This window comes from Hemibagrus wyckioides, unplaced genomic scaffold (genome assembly GCF_019097595.1).
Source record: "Hemibagrus wyckioides isolate EC202008001 unplaced genomic scaffold, SWU_Hwy_1.0 Contig15, whole genome shotgun sequence".
Taxonomy (NCBI): Eukaryota; Metazoa; Chordata; class Actinopteri; order Siluriformes; family Bagridae; genus Hemibagrus; species Hemibagrus wyckioides.
In genome coordinates, this window is record NW_026690775.1 from 429,703 (window position 1) to 448,278 (window position 18,576).

Below are 18,576 nucleotides of genomic sequence, written 5' to 3' on the forward strand. Positions count from 1 at the left end.
TTGGCCCAATGGCAAGAGCTGCTTACTTGGTTCACACTTAGCGTCTGCATTCCAAAAAGGTTCGAATCCCACAGGAGCCTCGCTTTATTGTTAACTTGACTTTGTGTAACCGAGTTCCTTTTACTCGGACCCCAGTCCATATGAACTGGAAGGTCACAGAGAGTTACAGAGTACAGTGAACCTCCATTGGCACACAGCAAGCTGAACAGGGACGACCTGGCTCGTTGGTCTAGGGGTATGATTCTCGCTTTGGGTGCGAGAGGTCCCGGGTTCAAATCCCGGACGAGCCCTGGTTTTACATGGAAGAGAGTGGGTGGGATAAAACTAATGGAAACTTGCACTGCCGGCTTGGTTCTCGCTTGGAAGCTTGTTTCTCCAGAGGTCCAAGGAGGTTCAAATCCCACTGTAATTACCTCTGAAAATTAAAGCTCCAACCTGGAGCCTATCTCTGGAATACAGGGAGCGGGATGGAGAATGTCACACTTTGTGGAGACTTGAACCTCTGAAATATTAATATAATAGAGTACAGAAAGACCTCAGAATATTGTCATTTTACTAACACCATTCATCATGTTCACTGTTATATTCATGTGTCTGTGGCTTTCATTAGGTAAGTTATCATTGATCTTTTCAGAAAGGAGGGTAAAAGGTAAATCCCTATGCCACCACGTCTGTCTGCTAAAGTTGATGATAAAACTAAACAAGTGGATCTGATCATCTCCTCTGCTGCTTTTAATGTTTGATAATATACAATTAGAAGGTAATTTATTCATAATCACACTCTCTGGTATCACCCAGATGAGGATGGGTTCACATTTGAGTCTTCCTCATATCGTCTCAGGGAGTTTGTTCTTGCCGCTGTTGCCTCAGAGTTGCTCATTAGGGGTAAAGTTAATTTTCAACTTTGTAATTTCTATTCTGAATTTCTGTATTTCTGTAAAGCTGCTTTGAGACAATGTCCATTGTTAAAAGTGATGTACAAATAAAAATGAAGTGAACTGAATTGAATTGAACTGAATTTAATTACCTTTTGGTTATAGACACAGCAAATTTACTTATGAGAGATTTTGTTTAAATCTGGATCAGTTTCCTATGATTTTCCACAGCAAATTATCATAATTATTTATAAATGTACAAATAATTTAAAAACCACACAAACAGATAAAGGCTTATAGTATTGTATAGATGATGAATCTTGAAATACAACACCAGCCATAATGACTCTAGATTTCTGTCACTGACACTGTGTGAAGTGATCTGTCCAAAATAACACTAAAACTGCATCACTTCCTGGGTGTGTCCTTCTAGAGACGTGTAAAGTTCAGCACATACAGCACTATTATACAGAATCCTCACAGAGCTGTGTTCAGAAATGGATCAACTATACAACTTACTGTACATAGTGAGATACATACCACTGATTCTCACTCTAGTTACAGGTAATTCATTTTCATCAGTTTATCAATAGTTTTAACTATCACAATCATATTTAATCAGTTAATTAATTACATTAATTAATAACCATGTTTTTTTTTGGCGACGCTACCCATGCACTTGGAGGGTTGTGGGGCTGTGGTCAAGGGAGGCCTGCCAGGTCGGGAAAGAGAGACACTCTGGCAGGCGGTCACAATGGTTGTACCACGCATGCTTCCATTACCAGACGTGATTCAAGATCCAAACCCAGGAAAGGTTTGAAAGGCTTAGGCTCTTGTTGACAAGGTTTGCTGATATGAACTTGCATCCCAGTCTGTTGCAATAAATTCAATTCAATTCAATTTTATTTGTATAGCGCTTTTAACAAAGAGCATTGTCTCAAAGCAGCTTTACATGAGAAACCACATCAAAAAACAACAAACATATGAACAGACAAACAGACAAACAGTCCTAGATGTTATCCCAAGTGAGCAAGCCTGAGGTGACTGAGGCGACTGTGGCAAGGAAAAACTCCCTTAGATGGTATGAGGAAGAAACCTTGAGAGGAACCAGACTCAAAAGGGAACCCATCCTCATTTGGGTGACAATTGTGTGATGCAGATACAGCATGTGTATAGTGTTATGTGAATCAATAAGGAGGTTGTTGTCCATGGCACTGCTTGAATATTCCAATCCTCACAAGCAGAACCCAGCTGGAGCTGGTCCATCTCCGGATGCCACTGGAGCCGGCACAGTCTCTGTATGCCTCGGGATGGGTAGAAGAAAGGAAACAATGGAACAGCATTAGCGTAGCTGCTGTTCATAATATTAGCAGTACTAGCTGAATGTGCATTTAATCAGATGTACTGGAGTGCAAGGTTATGGGAAGTGTTAGATGTATGCCTGGCTAAAGAGATAAGTCTTTAGTCTACTTTTAAACTGGGTGACTGTGTCTGAGCCCCGAACACAGTCAGGAAGACTATTCCAGAGTTTTGGAGCTAAATACGAAAACGCTCTACCTCCTTTTGTGGACTTTGATATTCTGGGAACTACTAGCAGTCCAGAATTTTGTGATCTTAAAGAGCGTGGTGGATTGTAATGTGTTAGAAGACTGGATAGATAGGTGGGAGCTAAACCATTTAGAGCCTTGTATGAGAGTAGAGCTAGTTTATAGTCAATTCTAAACTTAACAGGTAGCCAGTGCAGGGATGATAATATTGGGGTTATATGATCATATTTTCTTGATCTGTTAAGAACTCTGGCGGCTGCATTCTGGACTAACTGTAGCTTGTTTATTGAAGATGCAGGACAACCACCTAGTAATGCATTACAGTAGTCCAGTCTGGAGGTCATGAATGCATGAACTAGCTTTTCTGCATCAGATACAGATAAAATGTTCCTAAGCTTGGCAATATTTCTAAGATGGAAGAAGGCTGTTTTTGTGATATTGTAAATATGGTTTTCAAAGGATAAGTTGCTGTCTAATATTACACCCAGGTCTTTCACTGTTGAGCTAGTAGTAACAGTGCATCCTTCTAGGTGCAAGCTGAATTGTGAGAGCTTCTGTGTACTAGTTTTTGGGCCAATAAGTAATATCTCCGTTTTGTCAGAGTTTAATAATAGGAAATTTTCGGCCATCCAATTTCTAATATCTTTAACACACTCAGTTAATCTAGACCAATTAGATATTTCATCTGGTTTTGATGAGATATATAAAGGCGCACGATCTGGGCCGCTGACTTCGGGACTGTGCACTGCATTGATCTGCACGGATCTCCAGTGGCGACCCGTCAGCCTTACAGCATCTGTGTCCAACCAACATGGAAATACAGCCCACCGTTGCGAAACACCTAGACCCAGGGCTAGCTTTTCTTGATCCCCTCTAGCACTCCGATGCATTGCGCGTGCAAGAGTTGTGGTAAAGAGGAGGTTAAAGGGCACACAAGCGACGAGGATGGGATTCGAACCCACGCGTGCAGAGCACAATGGATTAGCAGTCCATCGCCTTAACCACTCGCCCACCTCGTCAGGTGCAGTTGTGGCACCCACCACCAAATGTCCACAGAGACCGCAACAATTCCGTAGAGGAGTGGTTGTTTGGACTTGCTGTTTGAAAAAGCAAGGTGTGAAACTGAGCAGCCGGCGTTGACACCAGTTGCCAAACCCTGGAGCTATTTCAGCACCTGGGTCTGGGGGCTCGGTACAGTGTGAGCTCATTTTTTTTTTTGCAGCCAGACAGCCAGCTAATGGCAACTCTTAAGCACATTTGCAGAAGGCACAGGAGCCACAACCCCTGTAAAGCCTTTGTGGTGCCAGAGCCCACAACCACTGCCTTGAAAAGGCTCAGCTGGCAGCGGTGGGATTTGAACCCACGCCTCCGAAGAGACTGGAGCCTAAATCCAGCGCCTTAGACCACTCGGCCACACTACCCGAGGGCTCAGTACTTATAGACCTCTGTGGAGAGCACACTGACATACTGTCTGGGTGTGTGGTACACAGGCTGCACAGATGAGGACAGACAAACTGTGCAGAGGGTGAAAACAGCTCACAAAATCATCGGCTGCCCTCTGCCCTCCCTGGATGACATGTCCAGGTCCTGCTGCCTCCCAGCAAAATCAAGGCCATCACAGGAGACTCCTCACATCCTGCTCATCACTTGTTTGACCTGTTGCCATCTGGGAGGCACTTCCAGGTCAACAAAGTCTCACACCACCAGACTTACAAACAGCTTCTTCCCCTGGGCCATTCAGACTGCAAACAATCACTGAACACACACACACACACATTCTACCTAATAAAATGTGCAATTCCACTGTGCACTTTAATCTGTCTGTGAATTGAGTACAAGTTATAACTTAATATTGGCTTTGCACAAATTAGATTTCAAGCAAATATATAACTGGGAACATTTTGTTGCAGCTTTATGAATGTTCTGCTTATATTGCAGTAGCCCTTTAAAAAGGGTACAAGTATGCATATGTATGAAAGGAGGAGTCCATAACCTGAGGTACTGAGATATTGAGAAGGGTTCAGTATTTATATTCACATATTTTTACATATGTTTCTTTATTGACATGCACAACCAATTATTACAACATTATTACAACAATACTAATTCTAACAAAGTCCTGAATATGTACAATATGGCTATATTTGTGGACACCTAACCATCACACCAGTATGTGGGCATTCTCCAAACTGCTGCACAATTGTATAGGATGTTTTTATATTCTTACAAAAACATGTTCCAGCTCAATGAAGATGTTTATTACAAGTTTGGTGTGGAATAAAATGAGTTACCTGCACACAGCCCTGAACTCAAACCCACTCAACACTTTGGGATGAATTAGAATTCTGACTGCACCCCAAGCCACACAGCCTGATGTTTTAGGGCTGTATGGACACATGGACATACAGTATCTCACAAAGTAAGTACACCCCTCACGGTTTTGTAAATATTTTATTATACCTTTTCATGTGACAACACTGAAGAAATGACACTCTGCTCCAATGTAAAGTAGTGAGTGTACAGCCTGTATAACAGTGTAAATTTGCTGTCCCCTCAAAATAACTCAACACACAGCCATTAATGTCTAAACCGTTGGCAACAAAAGTGAATACACCCCTAAGTGGAAATGTCCAAATTGGGCCCAAAGTGTCAATATTTTGTGTGGCCACCATTATTTTCCAGCTTTGCCTTAACCCTCTTGGGCATGGAGTTCACCAGAGCTACAGGTTGCCATATATTTACAAAATTGTGAGGGTGTACTCACTTTTGTGAGATACTGTATACTGCCACTTACTGAACAATCATCTAATTTTTAATATTATTAGTGTATATTTTGCAACAAGTTTGAAGTAATATCTAAATAAAGCTAGTCTAAGTAGATTGATTGATAATGTTAAATTGCCCCTAGGTGTGAATGGGTGAGCAAATGGCTGTGTGTGTGTGTGTGTGTGTGTGTGAAAGAGAGAGAGAGAGAGAGAAACAATTTTTTTTTCAATTATATTTCTGCACATATTTGGTAAGTTAAAAACAATTTTTCTGGTGTTAAGGTTTTCTCTTCAGTGAACACAAGATGGCAGTCACTTATCTTAATGTTGGTCAAGAACTAGAGCACCACACAACCTGCTCACATTCTCTGAGACATAGAGTATACTTGTTCTTCTATCATACATACTGCTGATATAATATCCTAACCCCTGCCCTGGTTACTCTTAGTGCCTAAGCTAATTTCAGAGATATCATTCTGAATAAACAACACAACTGTCCACTTAACACTAAACTGTCATAAGAATAAATTCTCATCTAATGTCATTTCTTTGGCACCTGCTGTGTCAGAAACATTAAAAACTAGAAACTTATATGTGAATGTGCCTTTATTCTTCTTTCTCTTCTTCTGATGCTATTGTGAGTACAGGAAAGTTTTATTTTTCAGATTTAACTGTTAGAGCTGAGAAATAAGGGATTAATTCAACCTTAATTACCAAGGGAAAATACTCATTTCTTCCTCATTCTTAAATAAATCATATTCTCTTCCACTTAGTGTTTCTAACATTAATCTACCTGCTGGTGTTTATACAAACTTTCTCACAAATGTTTAAAAACCACATAAGCCGCACATTCATCACATTAATGTCACAAATCTACATTGTTATGAACAAACAGTATTTTATAGACACAGATCCATTGTTTTGGATGTTTGGGTGCATATGACATGAAATTAAGTTTATTGATCTTTTCTTGCCAGTTTTTTCCATGATTCACTGTAATTAATAGTCATTTAAAACAAACAAACAAACAAACAAACAAACAAACAAATAAATAAATAAAATGGTAGATTCATTTATTCCTTCAGTCTTGTGTGTTTTATGTTTGTACAGATCACTGTTACTTTGTTGGATGTGAGCTAGAGCAATGACCTTTTACAAACCCCTCAGAACAGATGTGAGTTTGATTGTAGAACAATGAGATTCATTGTACAGATACAGTTGTACAAATGAAATGGATAAATAAAGAAAGTCCTATAGAGAGTAGAAAGTTCAGTAGAAAGTTCATTGTCACATTAACTGCATGTACATTTGATTAATAAAGCTTAATGTGTCTTTTACTGTATATATACTAAAACATGACTGTGGGATTATGGATGTCTCTGACATTTGAGTTAACTCTATTCTGTTCCCACTAGAACTGTGACATTCAGGATTTCCTGAACAGATTCTTATCAGCCAGTATTTGTTATGTTGCAGCTGCAGGACACTAAGCACCTGTTTATGATGTTTAGAAGGTAAAGTGGGTTTATATGTGATTATATAATATGTTTATGTAGTTTTATTAATGTCAGAGACACACTGATAGAAATTAAGCTACACATCTAAAATGTTTAAGGTAAAATAACTTACTTTTGAGGAAATACTTGACACAGTTATGTAAATTTGTCAATTTCCAACAAACAGTACCACTAATTGACCGCTTATAGCCAGCAATGAATAAAGTCTTAGGGTCTAACAGAAGTCAGACAATAGTGTGATGTTAAGGGTGACTTTATGAAACAGCTGAAAGGACAGTGTTCTGTACTGATACATTGTGGCTCTGGTGTAGTGGGATATCTGTATTGCTCTGGTAACTGCATCCATTCAAAGGTGAAACTATATTATTGCTCAGTACATGTTGAATTGTATTCATCAAGAAAAACTATTTTCCATTATGTGCGAAAGAATGAATAGAAAATGATGATATGGACACCCATAATTTTATATCATACACCTATAATCAATTCCAGTCCTTCTTTTCTCCTGAGTGAACAAAGTTATCTTGTCCACCATGTAATCCTTTGGACACAGTGGTTTAAAGTGATATTTTGAATTTAAAGTGAAATAAAAATATTTGTAAAAATATGCTTCAAGTGTCCTGTATTGATCATTTATTTTTCATATAAAACCTCAGATGGAGTGGTGAGTGAGCCTGTTGGTCACATTAGGTGTTTTCAGGGTAAAATAATGAACAAAGCCTGCTACTGCTTTCAGGTCAGCTGTGTTGAGCAAAGCTATCACCCCACTCAAAATACCAGTGACTGCCTTGTCACACTCAGTGGACTTGGGGCCGTCAAATTTATAAATGATAAAACCCACCCCATTTTTCTTTGTGTTTAGAAAATGCTTAAGACTGGTTGTGTGGTGCAGTAATTACAGTTAATAAACCCTGGTGTCCCTCTGCCCCCTGGTGACACATATTCTGATCAACAGTGTCAGCTGCAGGAAGTGTGGAGCTCCACAGGCTATGACAGTAAACTCCTTCAGCTTTATCTTTCAGCAGATTACCATCTCTATCATGCTGCTCTTAGATTATATCTAATCTTATTCTCTTAATGCTTCTACTAGGTATGTTCGTTTTAATAGAATAATTACATTTTTTAATATTTCATTCAGTTTTTACATTTTTCTTTTCTCTTTTTTCCACAGGGAGCACATCAATGTAAATGACTGAGCATCTTATAGCAGAAGAGCATGTCTTGGAAGATAATTATGTCATTCTGTCCTGCAATTTCACTGCTACTGCAGGTGATTATATACCAGAGTTTCGTGTCTCCATCTATGTATTTGATTCTGGAAAGCAGTCTGTCAAAGCTGAGAGATTGTGATTTTTTTGACATGGATATTTTCAAATAAATAACGTACTTCACATACGTACCAGAACATATTCTGTATTTTAATTTTGTTATTAGGTGTAAAGAATGTAAACTCACTTTTATGTCAATGTATGCCAGGCAGCTGTGGAATTGTGTAAATAATTACCTTACTTTGGATAAAATTAAATGAAAGTGTGTTTGAGTTATGGTGTAGTATATGTACTACATGTGTAGCTTCTGAGAAAATCCATCAGATATTACTGTGACTATCTTAGGTAGAATTTAACAGAATGATCAAGAAATGGAAAAATATAGGAACAAGCAAACTTTCACACAGTTTTGTAATAATGTTAAGATTAACATTTATTTTTAAAAAGATTTCTTCTCTGATTGTTCAACCAATAAGTATTACCAACATATGTAAGAGGATATACATATAGGATGTATTTGAATGAAACAGATAAACATCTCCCCTGCTGAGAAAAAAATCAAGCTTGACTTTTGTACAGTCTGTTTTGAGTTTTGTGTCTCTGTGGGCTGCATGGCTGTAACAAACCTCCAGACACCGGGTGAGTAGGATCCATGTGCAGTTTATTAATATAATGCAAAAGTACAGGCAAGGTAAACGTAATCAGGGACCGGGCAGAAAGGTCAGAGAACCATAAAAGGCGAACCGCGATGCAAACTAATCCGAAAAACACTAGACTGACTCAGAAAACCGATGAAACAAAATGAGATCAAAACCACAATAGCAATCAGACAAAGAAACACGAGAAACAGCTTGGTACAGAGCTAGTCACAATACTCTGTAATGTGCATCCAAGACTGTCTCCATGATCCAGACCAGCAGAGGAGCAGAGATTAATCACTGAGGCTCACAAGTGATAGATTTGTGTCTGAATGAACATACTGTCTCCTAATAATACATGTGTCAAAAATCTAATGTGATTTATAAATATACTCTTTATAAATCACATTAGAGACAGAATTCCTCCAAACATGGCATGTAAATTCAAAATGATCAGTAGATAGTAGATCATTATCAAATTATCATTATTTTGATAAATAATTATCAAAAATAATTATTTCTGCTAAGGTTCATGCTGTTATTCTCCTGATGCAATAAAAATGTAAAACAAAGTTAAATATCAAAGTCTTTAAATAATTTAAATTGCTGGGTTTTAATGTAACACTAGTGAACTAAAGACTTCACTCTTCATTATTTGGCAGCTTATAAAAATAGCACTTGATCCAGTACTGATATTAAGTGAAACACTTGAATGACCACAGATACTTAAAAAGAGCATTGAGCCTAATACAAGACGCTTATATATTGTATTAGGGATTTTATATTATTATAATTTTATGGGGCATTTTTAAAATAGTATCAGTCACTGCAGTGCCTCTGGTGTTTTTGTTTAGACTCTAAGGGTGTACTATAAATGTGCTGAAGAATTTAATTTCACAATAAGAATTGTTTGATTAAAAGATTATTGAAGTAATGCATTACTTCAAGCCAAGTATATGCAAGTGTAATTAAGTAACAATACAGTAACACTTCATTAGTAATTATTAATGTGATATAATCAATTCTAATGAAATTAAATTAGTAATTATTATGTCCTTAGTAATAGATTGTCCTGTGTTCCACTTTACTATACTGTTCCAGATCATCATTAACTCTTGATTAACACCACAGGTATTATTAATATGCCGTCATTATACAAAAATCGTCTTCTTTTAGACGGATCCTCTAATAAATACATTTGATGAATGCATATTTATTGTCCACATAATAAAGTGACAAGCAAAGCAACATTCATAAGTGGTTAATAACATTTGGAGTTTATACAAACCTACATGATAATATTGTCTTTTTGAGTTTACTCTGCTAAGAAAAAGTCATATTTTTAACTTGCAATATTTGAGATATAACCACAATACAATAAAGAGTATATGAAGCCTTACAGTGTTGTATATATTTTGTAGATTAGAATATGTTTACTTTATAGAAATAGGAAGTGTAGTAAATAAATCATGTGTCATGTGCCACATTGATATTGAAGGGTAGTGGACCCGAAACATGAGCAGTGTAACTGTTGAAGGATGTAAAGCCAGTAGACCTGATTAACATAGACCCAGCAGAAGAAAAACACAGCCACATTTAAGACTAAAACACGGAAAAATAATGAATGTTATTTTGTGTTCAAAGGAGCAGAGCCCTGGACCCGAGTCACCCAGCGCACATACTAATACTACAGTGGGATCGGAAGAGAAATGAATGGAGAAAGATACAAAATGGGTTGAGATGAAATTACTGGGTGTTTATTATTAGAGAGTGTAATCCAGTGTCATTCAGAGATGTTTATGCGTGTGCAGCTGCACAAGGCAAATTATGTAAATGAACAAACATGTATGTAAGGTGGTTTATTATTCACACATGAATTCGTAAAACTCACAGCATAGTTAAGGTTAGCTCTTTCTTAGTTGGTGATTAGTACATGCCTTACCTCATCATTAGTTTATATTTAAGTAAGTATTAATTCAGGTATTAGTTCATGATTATTCATGTACTGTTACTGTAAAGTGTTACCATATAAATAAAATGGATTAAACATGACAACTAAAATCATTCACACAAAATTTAGAAATCTTGATTTATCATGATACAAAAATATTTTTCTGACACTACAGTCATCAAGAATCATACAGACTATAAGGCAGAATGTGGCACAAATGGCACCAAATGACAGCAGCAACAACAGAACCTTTTAAAATTGTGGATTTAATGTTTGTATAATAATTATTTCAATAATTACATGATTAAACTTTATTATAGTGATCATTAACTTTTATTATGAGTTCCTGCTTTTAGTTTAGCTTTTTGTGTTTGTTTAAAAATAGATTTAGGACATGTCCCCCATGTGAGGCTGAATGTAAAGCCAGAATGCTTCAGTAAGAATCAAGAATCTTTCAGTAACATTAGTGACACTGTCATGTGAGTGATGCTGTGGGGTGGAGCTTCATGAATCCTGATGATGTTAACATATCAGTGTACAGAAAGAACAGTTTCCTTCAGCTAAGATCATTCATCATGTTCACTGTTATATTCATGTGTCTGTGGCTTTCACTGGGTGAGTAAACATTTTTATTATTGCAAAAATAATATGTTCTGAATCAAGGATGAACACGTGTGTTTTAGCAAAATGTGAGTATGATTTGTTTAACACCTTATTATTCCTTATTATTTTTAATAAACAATATACTCTCTTCTCTATGACAGGTGACTCCATGGCAGATTCAATAACACCACTTTCCACTCATAAAGTTGTAGATGAAGGTGATGATGTTACTCTGTCCTGCAAATCTGAAAGTGCAACAAAGAACTACCTGCAGTGGTACAGGCAATATCCAAAATCTAAACCTGAGTTCCTTCTTTATATTTATCAAAGTGGAAATCCAAAATCCGAACCTCCCCAAGAATGTTCTGCTAATGTTAAAGATAAACAAGTGGATCTGATCATCTCCTCTGCTGCTGTATCAGACTCTGCTCTATACTACTGTGCTCTGCAGCCCACAGTGACAGGAAATCCAGCTGCACTGTACAAAAACTCTGACACAGTTTTATTAAATTGAAAAGATGTTCTACTGATTATGAATTATTCTGAATTTATATGCCAATTTTGGCAAATTCTGTTTCTCTTGTGATTTATAAAAATATATATTATTGACACGTTAGATTATTTGGAGACAGCTCATTCATTTAGAGACAAATTTATCACTAGTGATCTTCAGTGATCAGTCTGTGCTCCTCTGCTGGTCTGATCATGGAGTCTTAGGGATCACATCATACAGAATCTTTTCTGGGCCAGAAAATCCCATTAGAGTCTCAATTTCCTGCAGAGACAGAAGAACACACACTTCCCTCCCCATCCTTATCAGTACATTTAGGAAAATATATTGCTAGCATCCTGAATAAGCTGTACCACTGTTTAATATGTGAAACTGCACTTAGTCTCAGCGCATAAGAACCTACAGATTGCAAAAACCACTGGAACCACTCTTACTTTGAATGAGCTACATACCATTTTTTCACAGTATTGTCAAGATCAGCAGATGTTTTTAAGTAACCTCAGTGAAATACCTCAGAAAGTGGTTGTTATACTGTGCTATGAAGAAATAATTAAAAAAATTATGACATAAAGAAATATTAATGTATAATTGTTACATTCATAGAGAAGGCAAAAACTAAGGGTGAATGCAAGAACAACATTAAGATTAAGATATCCAGCGGTCTGGATTATAGTGACAACCATAAACGAACAAGAAACACTGTACATTCAAAAAATATCTATGGTGGAATGTAGGTGCACACACAGTCTTACATGTTCTCAAACCAATGGAGCTACTATATGTGTGGAAGAGAGTACAAGCAACAAACAAACAAACAAACATCAGACAACTGCTAACACTGAACCAAGGGTCTGAAACAGTGTGCCGCATTTTAAACTGGTAGCTCCACCTCTTTGGTTTTTAGAGGTCTTGCCCACTCACTGGTTAAGTTTGTCACCCAGTTAATGGTGATTGCCACAGGGTCCCATCTACAGGAGGATGGCTAGAGACAGACATGCAGAAAAACGCTAAAAATGGGGAAATAAAGCAATGTTATGTAGTGTTTGCACACACGCAAGCACAGCATCACACAGCACACATGCATTCTCCACATATTCCAACTTAGGAAGTTAGGGTCAGCCATGATATAGCACCCCTGGAGCAGTGAGGGTTAAGGGCCTTTGCTCAGGAGACCAACAGTGGCAGTGCTTGAACCCCAATCTGGCACTCCACAGTGGTGGTTAATGGCCCATGTGTAAATAGACACTCTGAGCTTTGTAGTTTTGGATTTTAATTTAAATTCTAGTATTTCATAAGTGTTTCTATTTTTACCGAACCTACTAGAGGCAATATATTACTAGAAAAGTTCCAAAAAAGTTACTGTTATGGTTAGACCCAGACAGTAGAAAGGGTCCATAGAGTGAACATAGTCTGTAGTTTGTAGCTCCTTGTGTTCCATATAAATACACTACAAAAGACAATGCATTAGGGAACTTAAGTGCTTTATCATTTATCCATTTATCCACTGGATAATCTCTCCTACTGAATAAATTTAGAAATTAATTTTGTTCTACATTAAAATCATCTATTGAATGAAATTTAATTGTAAAATGTAAAATTAAAATGTAATTGAATGAAAATATTCAGATAACAGTGCTACTTTCCACAAGGGGGCAGAATAAAGCAATAAACCCAGGCACTAATAAACATGTGCTGCTGTCACTCTGTAACCATGTCTCTATCAGGAAATGTTCAAGAAACTGAACAGTGTAGATTTTAATTTTCTACCCAATTAATTCATTTTTACATTAAAGATAAAGCTTTCAGATAAAAGCAATAAATGAACACATTTAAGTGTTTAAGTGTGATGATCATAATTGATTAATTGACTGATTTGATTGATTGTCTAGTCCACTTGATATTGGACTAACAGTAATGTGGAACCAAAAGGAGTTTGAGACATATATAATATATAAATATGTAAAATCTTATTATTAGATGAATGATAAATGTCTTGTTCCACATGTGAGACTGAATGTAATGTCAGGATGCAGTAAAGAATCTGTCAGTGAAACTGGTGACACTGTCATATGATGCTGAGGGGTGGAGCTTCATGAACCTCTGAAATGTTAATATAATAAAGTACAGAAAGACCTCAGAATATTGTCATTTTACTAACACCATTCATCATGTTCACTGTTATATTCATGTGTCTGTGGCTTTCATTAGGTAAGTTATCATTGACCTTCTCAGAAAGGAAGTGTTACATTAATGATTAATTAGCCTGTGTGATGTTAAGAAAAAGTATAATATGAGTTATATAACTGAAAAATAAAAATATTATGTTCTCTTCTCTATGACAGGTGACTCCATGGCAGATCCAATAAAGCCACGTTTCCCTCATAAAGTTGTAGATGAAGGTGATGATGTTACTCTGTCCTGCAGCTACAAAGACTTCAGTGGTACAGTAAATAACTTGCAATGGTACAAACAACATCCAAAATCTAAACCTGAGTTCCTTTTTTTCATCACTCGAAATGGAGATAAAACTGACCCTATGCCACCATCATCTGTCTGCTGAAGTTGATGATAAAACTAAACAAGTGGATCTGATCATCTCCTCTGCTGCTGTATCAGACTCTGCTCTATACTACTGTGCTCTGCAGCCCACAGTGACAGGAAATCCAGCTGCACTGTACAAAAACCTTCACACAGTTTTATTATATTGATGGCAAATCTACTGTAAATCTAAGTGAATAATTTATACAAATATAAGGTTAAGATTTTTACATGCTTACTAGTTACAAGTAGTTTTGGAGTTGAACTTCAAGTCATTTAAAAATCAGCTAATACTCTAGTATAGATACTGATCTCATACCTCATACACAGCAAAATGCTAGAAAAATCAGGCAATTCTTAATTTTTAAAATACTTATACACTTCATTTAACCAGTTTATGGTCTTTAACATTTCAGTGACACATCATGTGAGAAAATTTATTAAATACATTTGGATTAAATGGCTGTAGATAGTACTTCTATTGATGTCAAAATGTGAAGTCTAATAATAGTTTGGTGTACAACATCTATTAAAGCATGGAAGTTATTACAAACACTCTTTGTAGTTTTAATCTCATAGATTTTCTTATGTTTAGCTTGATCTTAATTATAGCTGTTAATAGGAGTTTGCCTGAGTAATTCTCCCAGCTTTCTAAAGATTCCCAGGTTATGTGTGCATAACCAAAGGGACTAATGAACAGTAACCTATTTATTTTGGGTATGCACTCCTTCCAAAATTCAGGGCTTTTTGAGAAAGGATTAAAACTGTTCTTTTTTTTTTTCAAAAAGACCAAGAAAATTATATGTTCAAATTCAGGGTGCAAAATGCATGGCCAAAAGAGATGTAGGGAGAGTTGATCAATAAAAAATATAAACAAATGCCTTCCTTTTTACAAACTGAAATGTATCTTCTCTTGGAGTATCTTCAAACATTTACATTTTACCTCTGTGATTAATCATACCATGTGATGTATGATCCCATAGACAGACTTCATACAAATCTCATACTGTATAGCTTTCTGAAACCCACTTTCCATTCACATCATTCTAAATAAATAAGCAAGAAACTTGAGAAAGTGTTATTGTGGTACTATTTAACTAAATGTAGTTATTTTAACTGGAATACACAATAAAGAAAGTGAATTAATTAGCCTGATAATTAAACATCATATCCACTCACTGACTTTTATCTGACACAACCACAAATATAGGTCTACTGTACCTATAAAAATCTCACATTTTACAAATTAATGTAAGGCTGCTCTGTGAATGTCATATCTTCAAATCTATTCATAAATATATAAACCCTATGCTTGGTATGTTATAGACAAATGTGTTTCTCTGCCTTTCCTTAGAGCTGAGTCCAATTTACATATTTTATGCAGACAATATCTTTAAAAAGCAGTTAGTGAAACTTAGTAACTTGCTTTAGTACTTCCTTCTACACCATATGTGCATACTTTAAAGGTTAAGTTAACAGTAAATAACTTATCTGTTGCCATCATTAATGTCACACATATTGAATTAAATATGACAATACACACTGCATCACCACTGCAAAAGAATGCAACTAACACTACGCAAACCTACTGCATCATTAACACTGTATCTTTACACTACAGAACACTGTATCAATGTCATTAAGACTGTACCTTCTTCACCAAAAATGCACTAACACTACATTAACACTGCAGTAAAACTGCACTTGCATTGCAGAAATTATCGTCAGACAGAACACAGAAGCGCGATAATGGATGCACCACATTTTGCTGAATGAATGAATGCCTGCTGAATCTGTGACCGAACTTCATGGATTAAGGGATGATCATGTGGATGTAACATCCGATCAATGGATGTACACATGGAATAATCGTGATACTCATGGACTTGTTCAAGCTTTTTTTTCCTTCCTGGATTAAAATTGATACTTCTCTCAATTCTGAGATGGCGAGAAACCACCCTTAGGAGATCGACCGATCTAACAAGCGATTCCACTGGATCATCGATGAAACCCCTTTCAAGTGGAAGTTCACAAGTTATTTTTTTGTTGAGGATCACTTATAGGTAGGACTAAATTCAACCTTGCACTACATTCAAGTGAACTTTACACGAGCTTCATTAAGGTCTTTGTGAAACACAGAGGATACTGAACTTTCCAAGGATCTCTAATAGAGACTGAGCACTTTCTTTAATGTTTTTTTTGTTCTTGTTATTCACGAACGTTTGTGAGTTTTGTATGGTTCATGTTGTTTTTCTGAACTTGGGATTCCTTATTCTGAATCACTGGTGAAATAAAAAAGTTATATATTTCATGTTGGGTAAATCTGGTATCAGATAAAACCTAAAATTAATATCCTCCTTTTAATAGAACATAGACCTCGCCAACCAAACAAATAGAAACAAAATTAAAAGGGGACTAAAACAGGAAGACTAAACTGAGTAGCAATATATTAAAAAAATAAAACTCCAAAGTAGATAAACTAATAATTGGTACCCCTTAAAGACGCATAAAACAGGTGGACACACTAGAATTGAAACTCATTCAAATACAATAGTTTTTTCTTTTCTTCTCTTTTATTGTTTCATACATATGTACAGTTGGGTTTTTTGCCTGTTTATAGTTTCTATATTAGTTAATACAAAGCTCAATTTCTCTAACATTGTGTGGTCCCTTTTACTTAACTACATTTGTCCCTCCTCACAAGAACCTAGTAAGTGGTCCATCTTTGCATTATTACCAACGGGTGCTCTTTGTGTAGTCTGAGTGGGGCACCTGTTACAAATTACATGTGTATCATTACATAACTGAATCTCCACAATAGGTTCATCTCATTAATCTTCAGGTGTAAAAGACTTTATCCTGATCAGGGTGCACGGTGGCTCCAGAATCTATCATGGACACATCTAGGCACAAAGGAGGAAACACAATCCATATCACAGGAGTGGAAAAGTACTGCGAATCAAGCACATGGACACTAACACACATCATGAAGCCTTGTATATTGTTACTCTTTGTGTATCTGCCTATTTTATGCTGGCTACTGGAACCATTGCTAGTCTACTTAACTTTGTAACCAGTTAATTTTGGCCGAGATTTGTGAACACTGCAAGACTTTTTGTCAAGTTAGATGGTAGTTTATACCTTCTGGAGACAAATAGGACTCATTTTCAAGTACTTGTTTACTTCAGCATAGTGAAACATTTTATTTGGGGGTGTTAGGGAGGCTCATTATCCCAGGGTAGATACTGCAGTCTGTCTTCATTGTGCTTAGCATGTAGCAGTACAGAATAATTTTAATTAATTTGGAATATATGATTGAATGCTGTACAGACACAATCATACAATATGTATGCAATTATTGAAGAAAGATTTATTCCTATTGAACTGTTAATTTGTATTATCGCTAAATTTATCAAAAATCAGCCTTAACATATTTAAACATGACATAAAAATATATTATGAACATTCACTGCTTTTTCAGTCAATTAATTTTAAACAATAGGAATTTATCACATATGATACCTGCCAGAGCTGACATGACTATGGAGTAAGTAAAAGTGGGTGGAGCTAGATGTGGTAAAGATACAGTTTAGAAAGTTTCTACAGAGATCCCAAGCCATTTATACCTACTGCAAGAGAGACACAACAGTCATGCTACTTCTTGCTTTATTTTCATAGTTGTTAAAAACATTTGGTAAGTCATTTCATATTATACACAAACTTTAGGTGAATGTTGGAGATTTGAGTTGATACCTAAACATGGCGATGATGATTCAGTTTGTGGAAAAAAAAAAATTGTTCATAAAGTTGTTGTAATGTTTTATAGCAGGTGCTGTTGACAGCAGCATTACACCAGACCAAACCATCATATCTTCAAGAAGTAGAAGGCAGCAACATCACAACTGACCTGCACATATGATGACTCCAGCTAACTATCTCCACTGGTATCGACAAAAACCTCAATCAGAACCAGAGTTTCTTTTTCCTGCAAATTTTTTGAATCCACAAAAAGTGTCACTAAATCTGAACATGACCCAAGACTATCCACCAAAGTTCGTAAAAAGGACAAGAAAGTAGATCTGGAGATCTTTCCTGCTGCAGTATCAGATTCCCTGCACTGTACTACTGGCACCATGGAGCCCACAGTGACATTGCAAAACTCAAACAGACTGTACAAAAGTCAAGCTGCATGTTTTCCCCCAGCAGGGGGAGATGTTTACCTGTTTCATTTTAAGTGCAGATTTCTGTCTTAGTTCTCAGACTTCATCGTTTATTGGTTGAACAACCAGACAAGATATCAGTTTAAAAGAAATGTTAATCTTTAATCAAAAATAATTATTTTCATGCTTTTATTCCTCGATGT

General features: G+C 36.3%; 3 non-coding genes across 3 annotated transcripts; 1 reads left to right on the plus strand and 2 right to left on the minus strand.

The window, feature by feature from the left end:
• Positions 1-218: 218 nt before the first annotated feature.
• trnap-ugg (transfer RNA proline (anticodon UGG)) lies at positions 219-290 on the plus strand. Its single transcript has one exon. It is a non-coding gene; the product is annotated as a tRNA-Pro (tRNA).
• Positions 291-3,359: 3,069 nt separating this feature from the next.
• Positions 3,360-3,441, minus strand: trnas-gcu (transfer RNA serine (anticodon GCU)). The gene has a single exon. It is a non-coding gene; the product is annotated as a tRNA-Ser (tRNA).
• A 320-nt stretch (positions 3,442-3,761) lies between these two features.
• trnal-uag (transfer RNA leucine (anticodon UAG)) lies at positions 3,762-3,843 on the minus strand. The gene has a single exon. It is a non-coding gene; the product is annotated as a tRNA-Leu (tRNA).
• Positions 3,844-18,576: the final 14,733 nt, after the last annotated feature.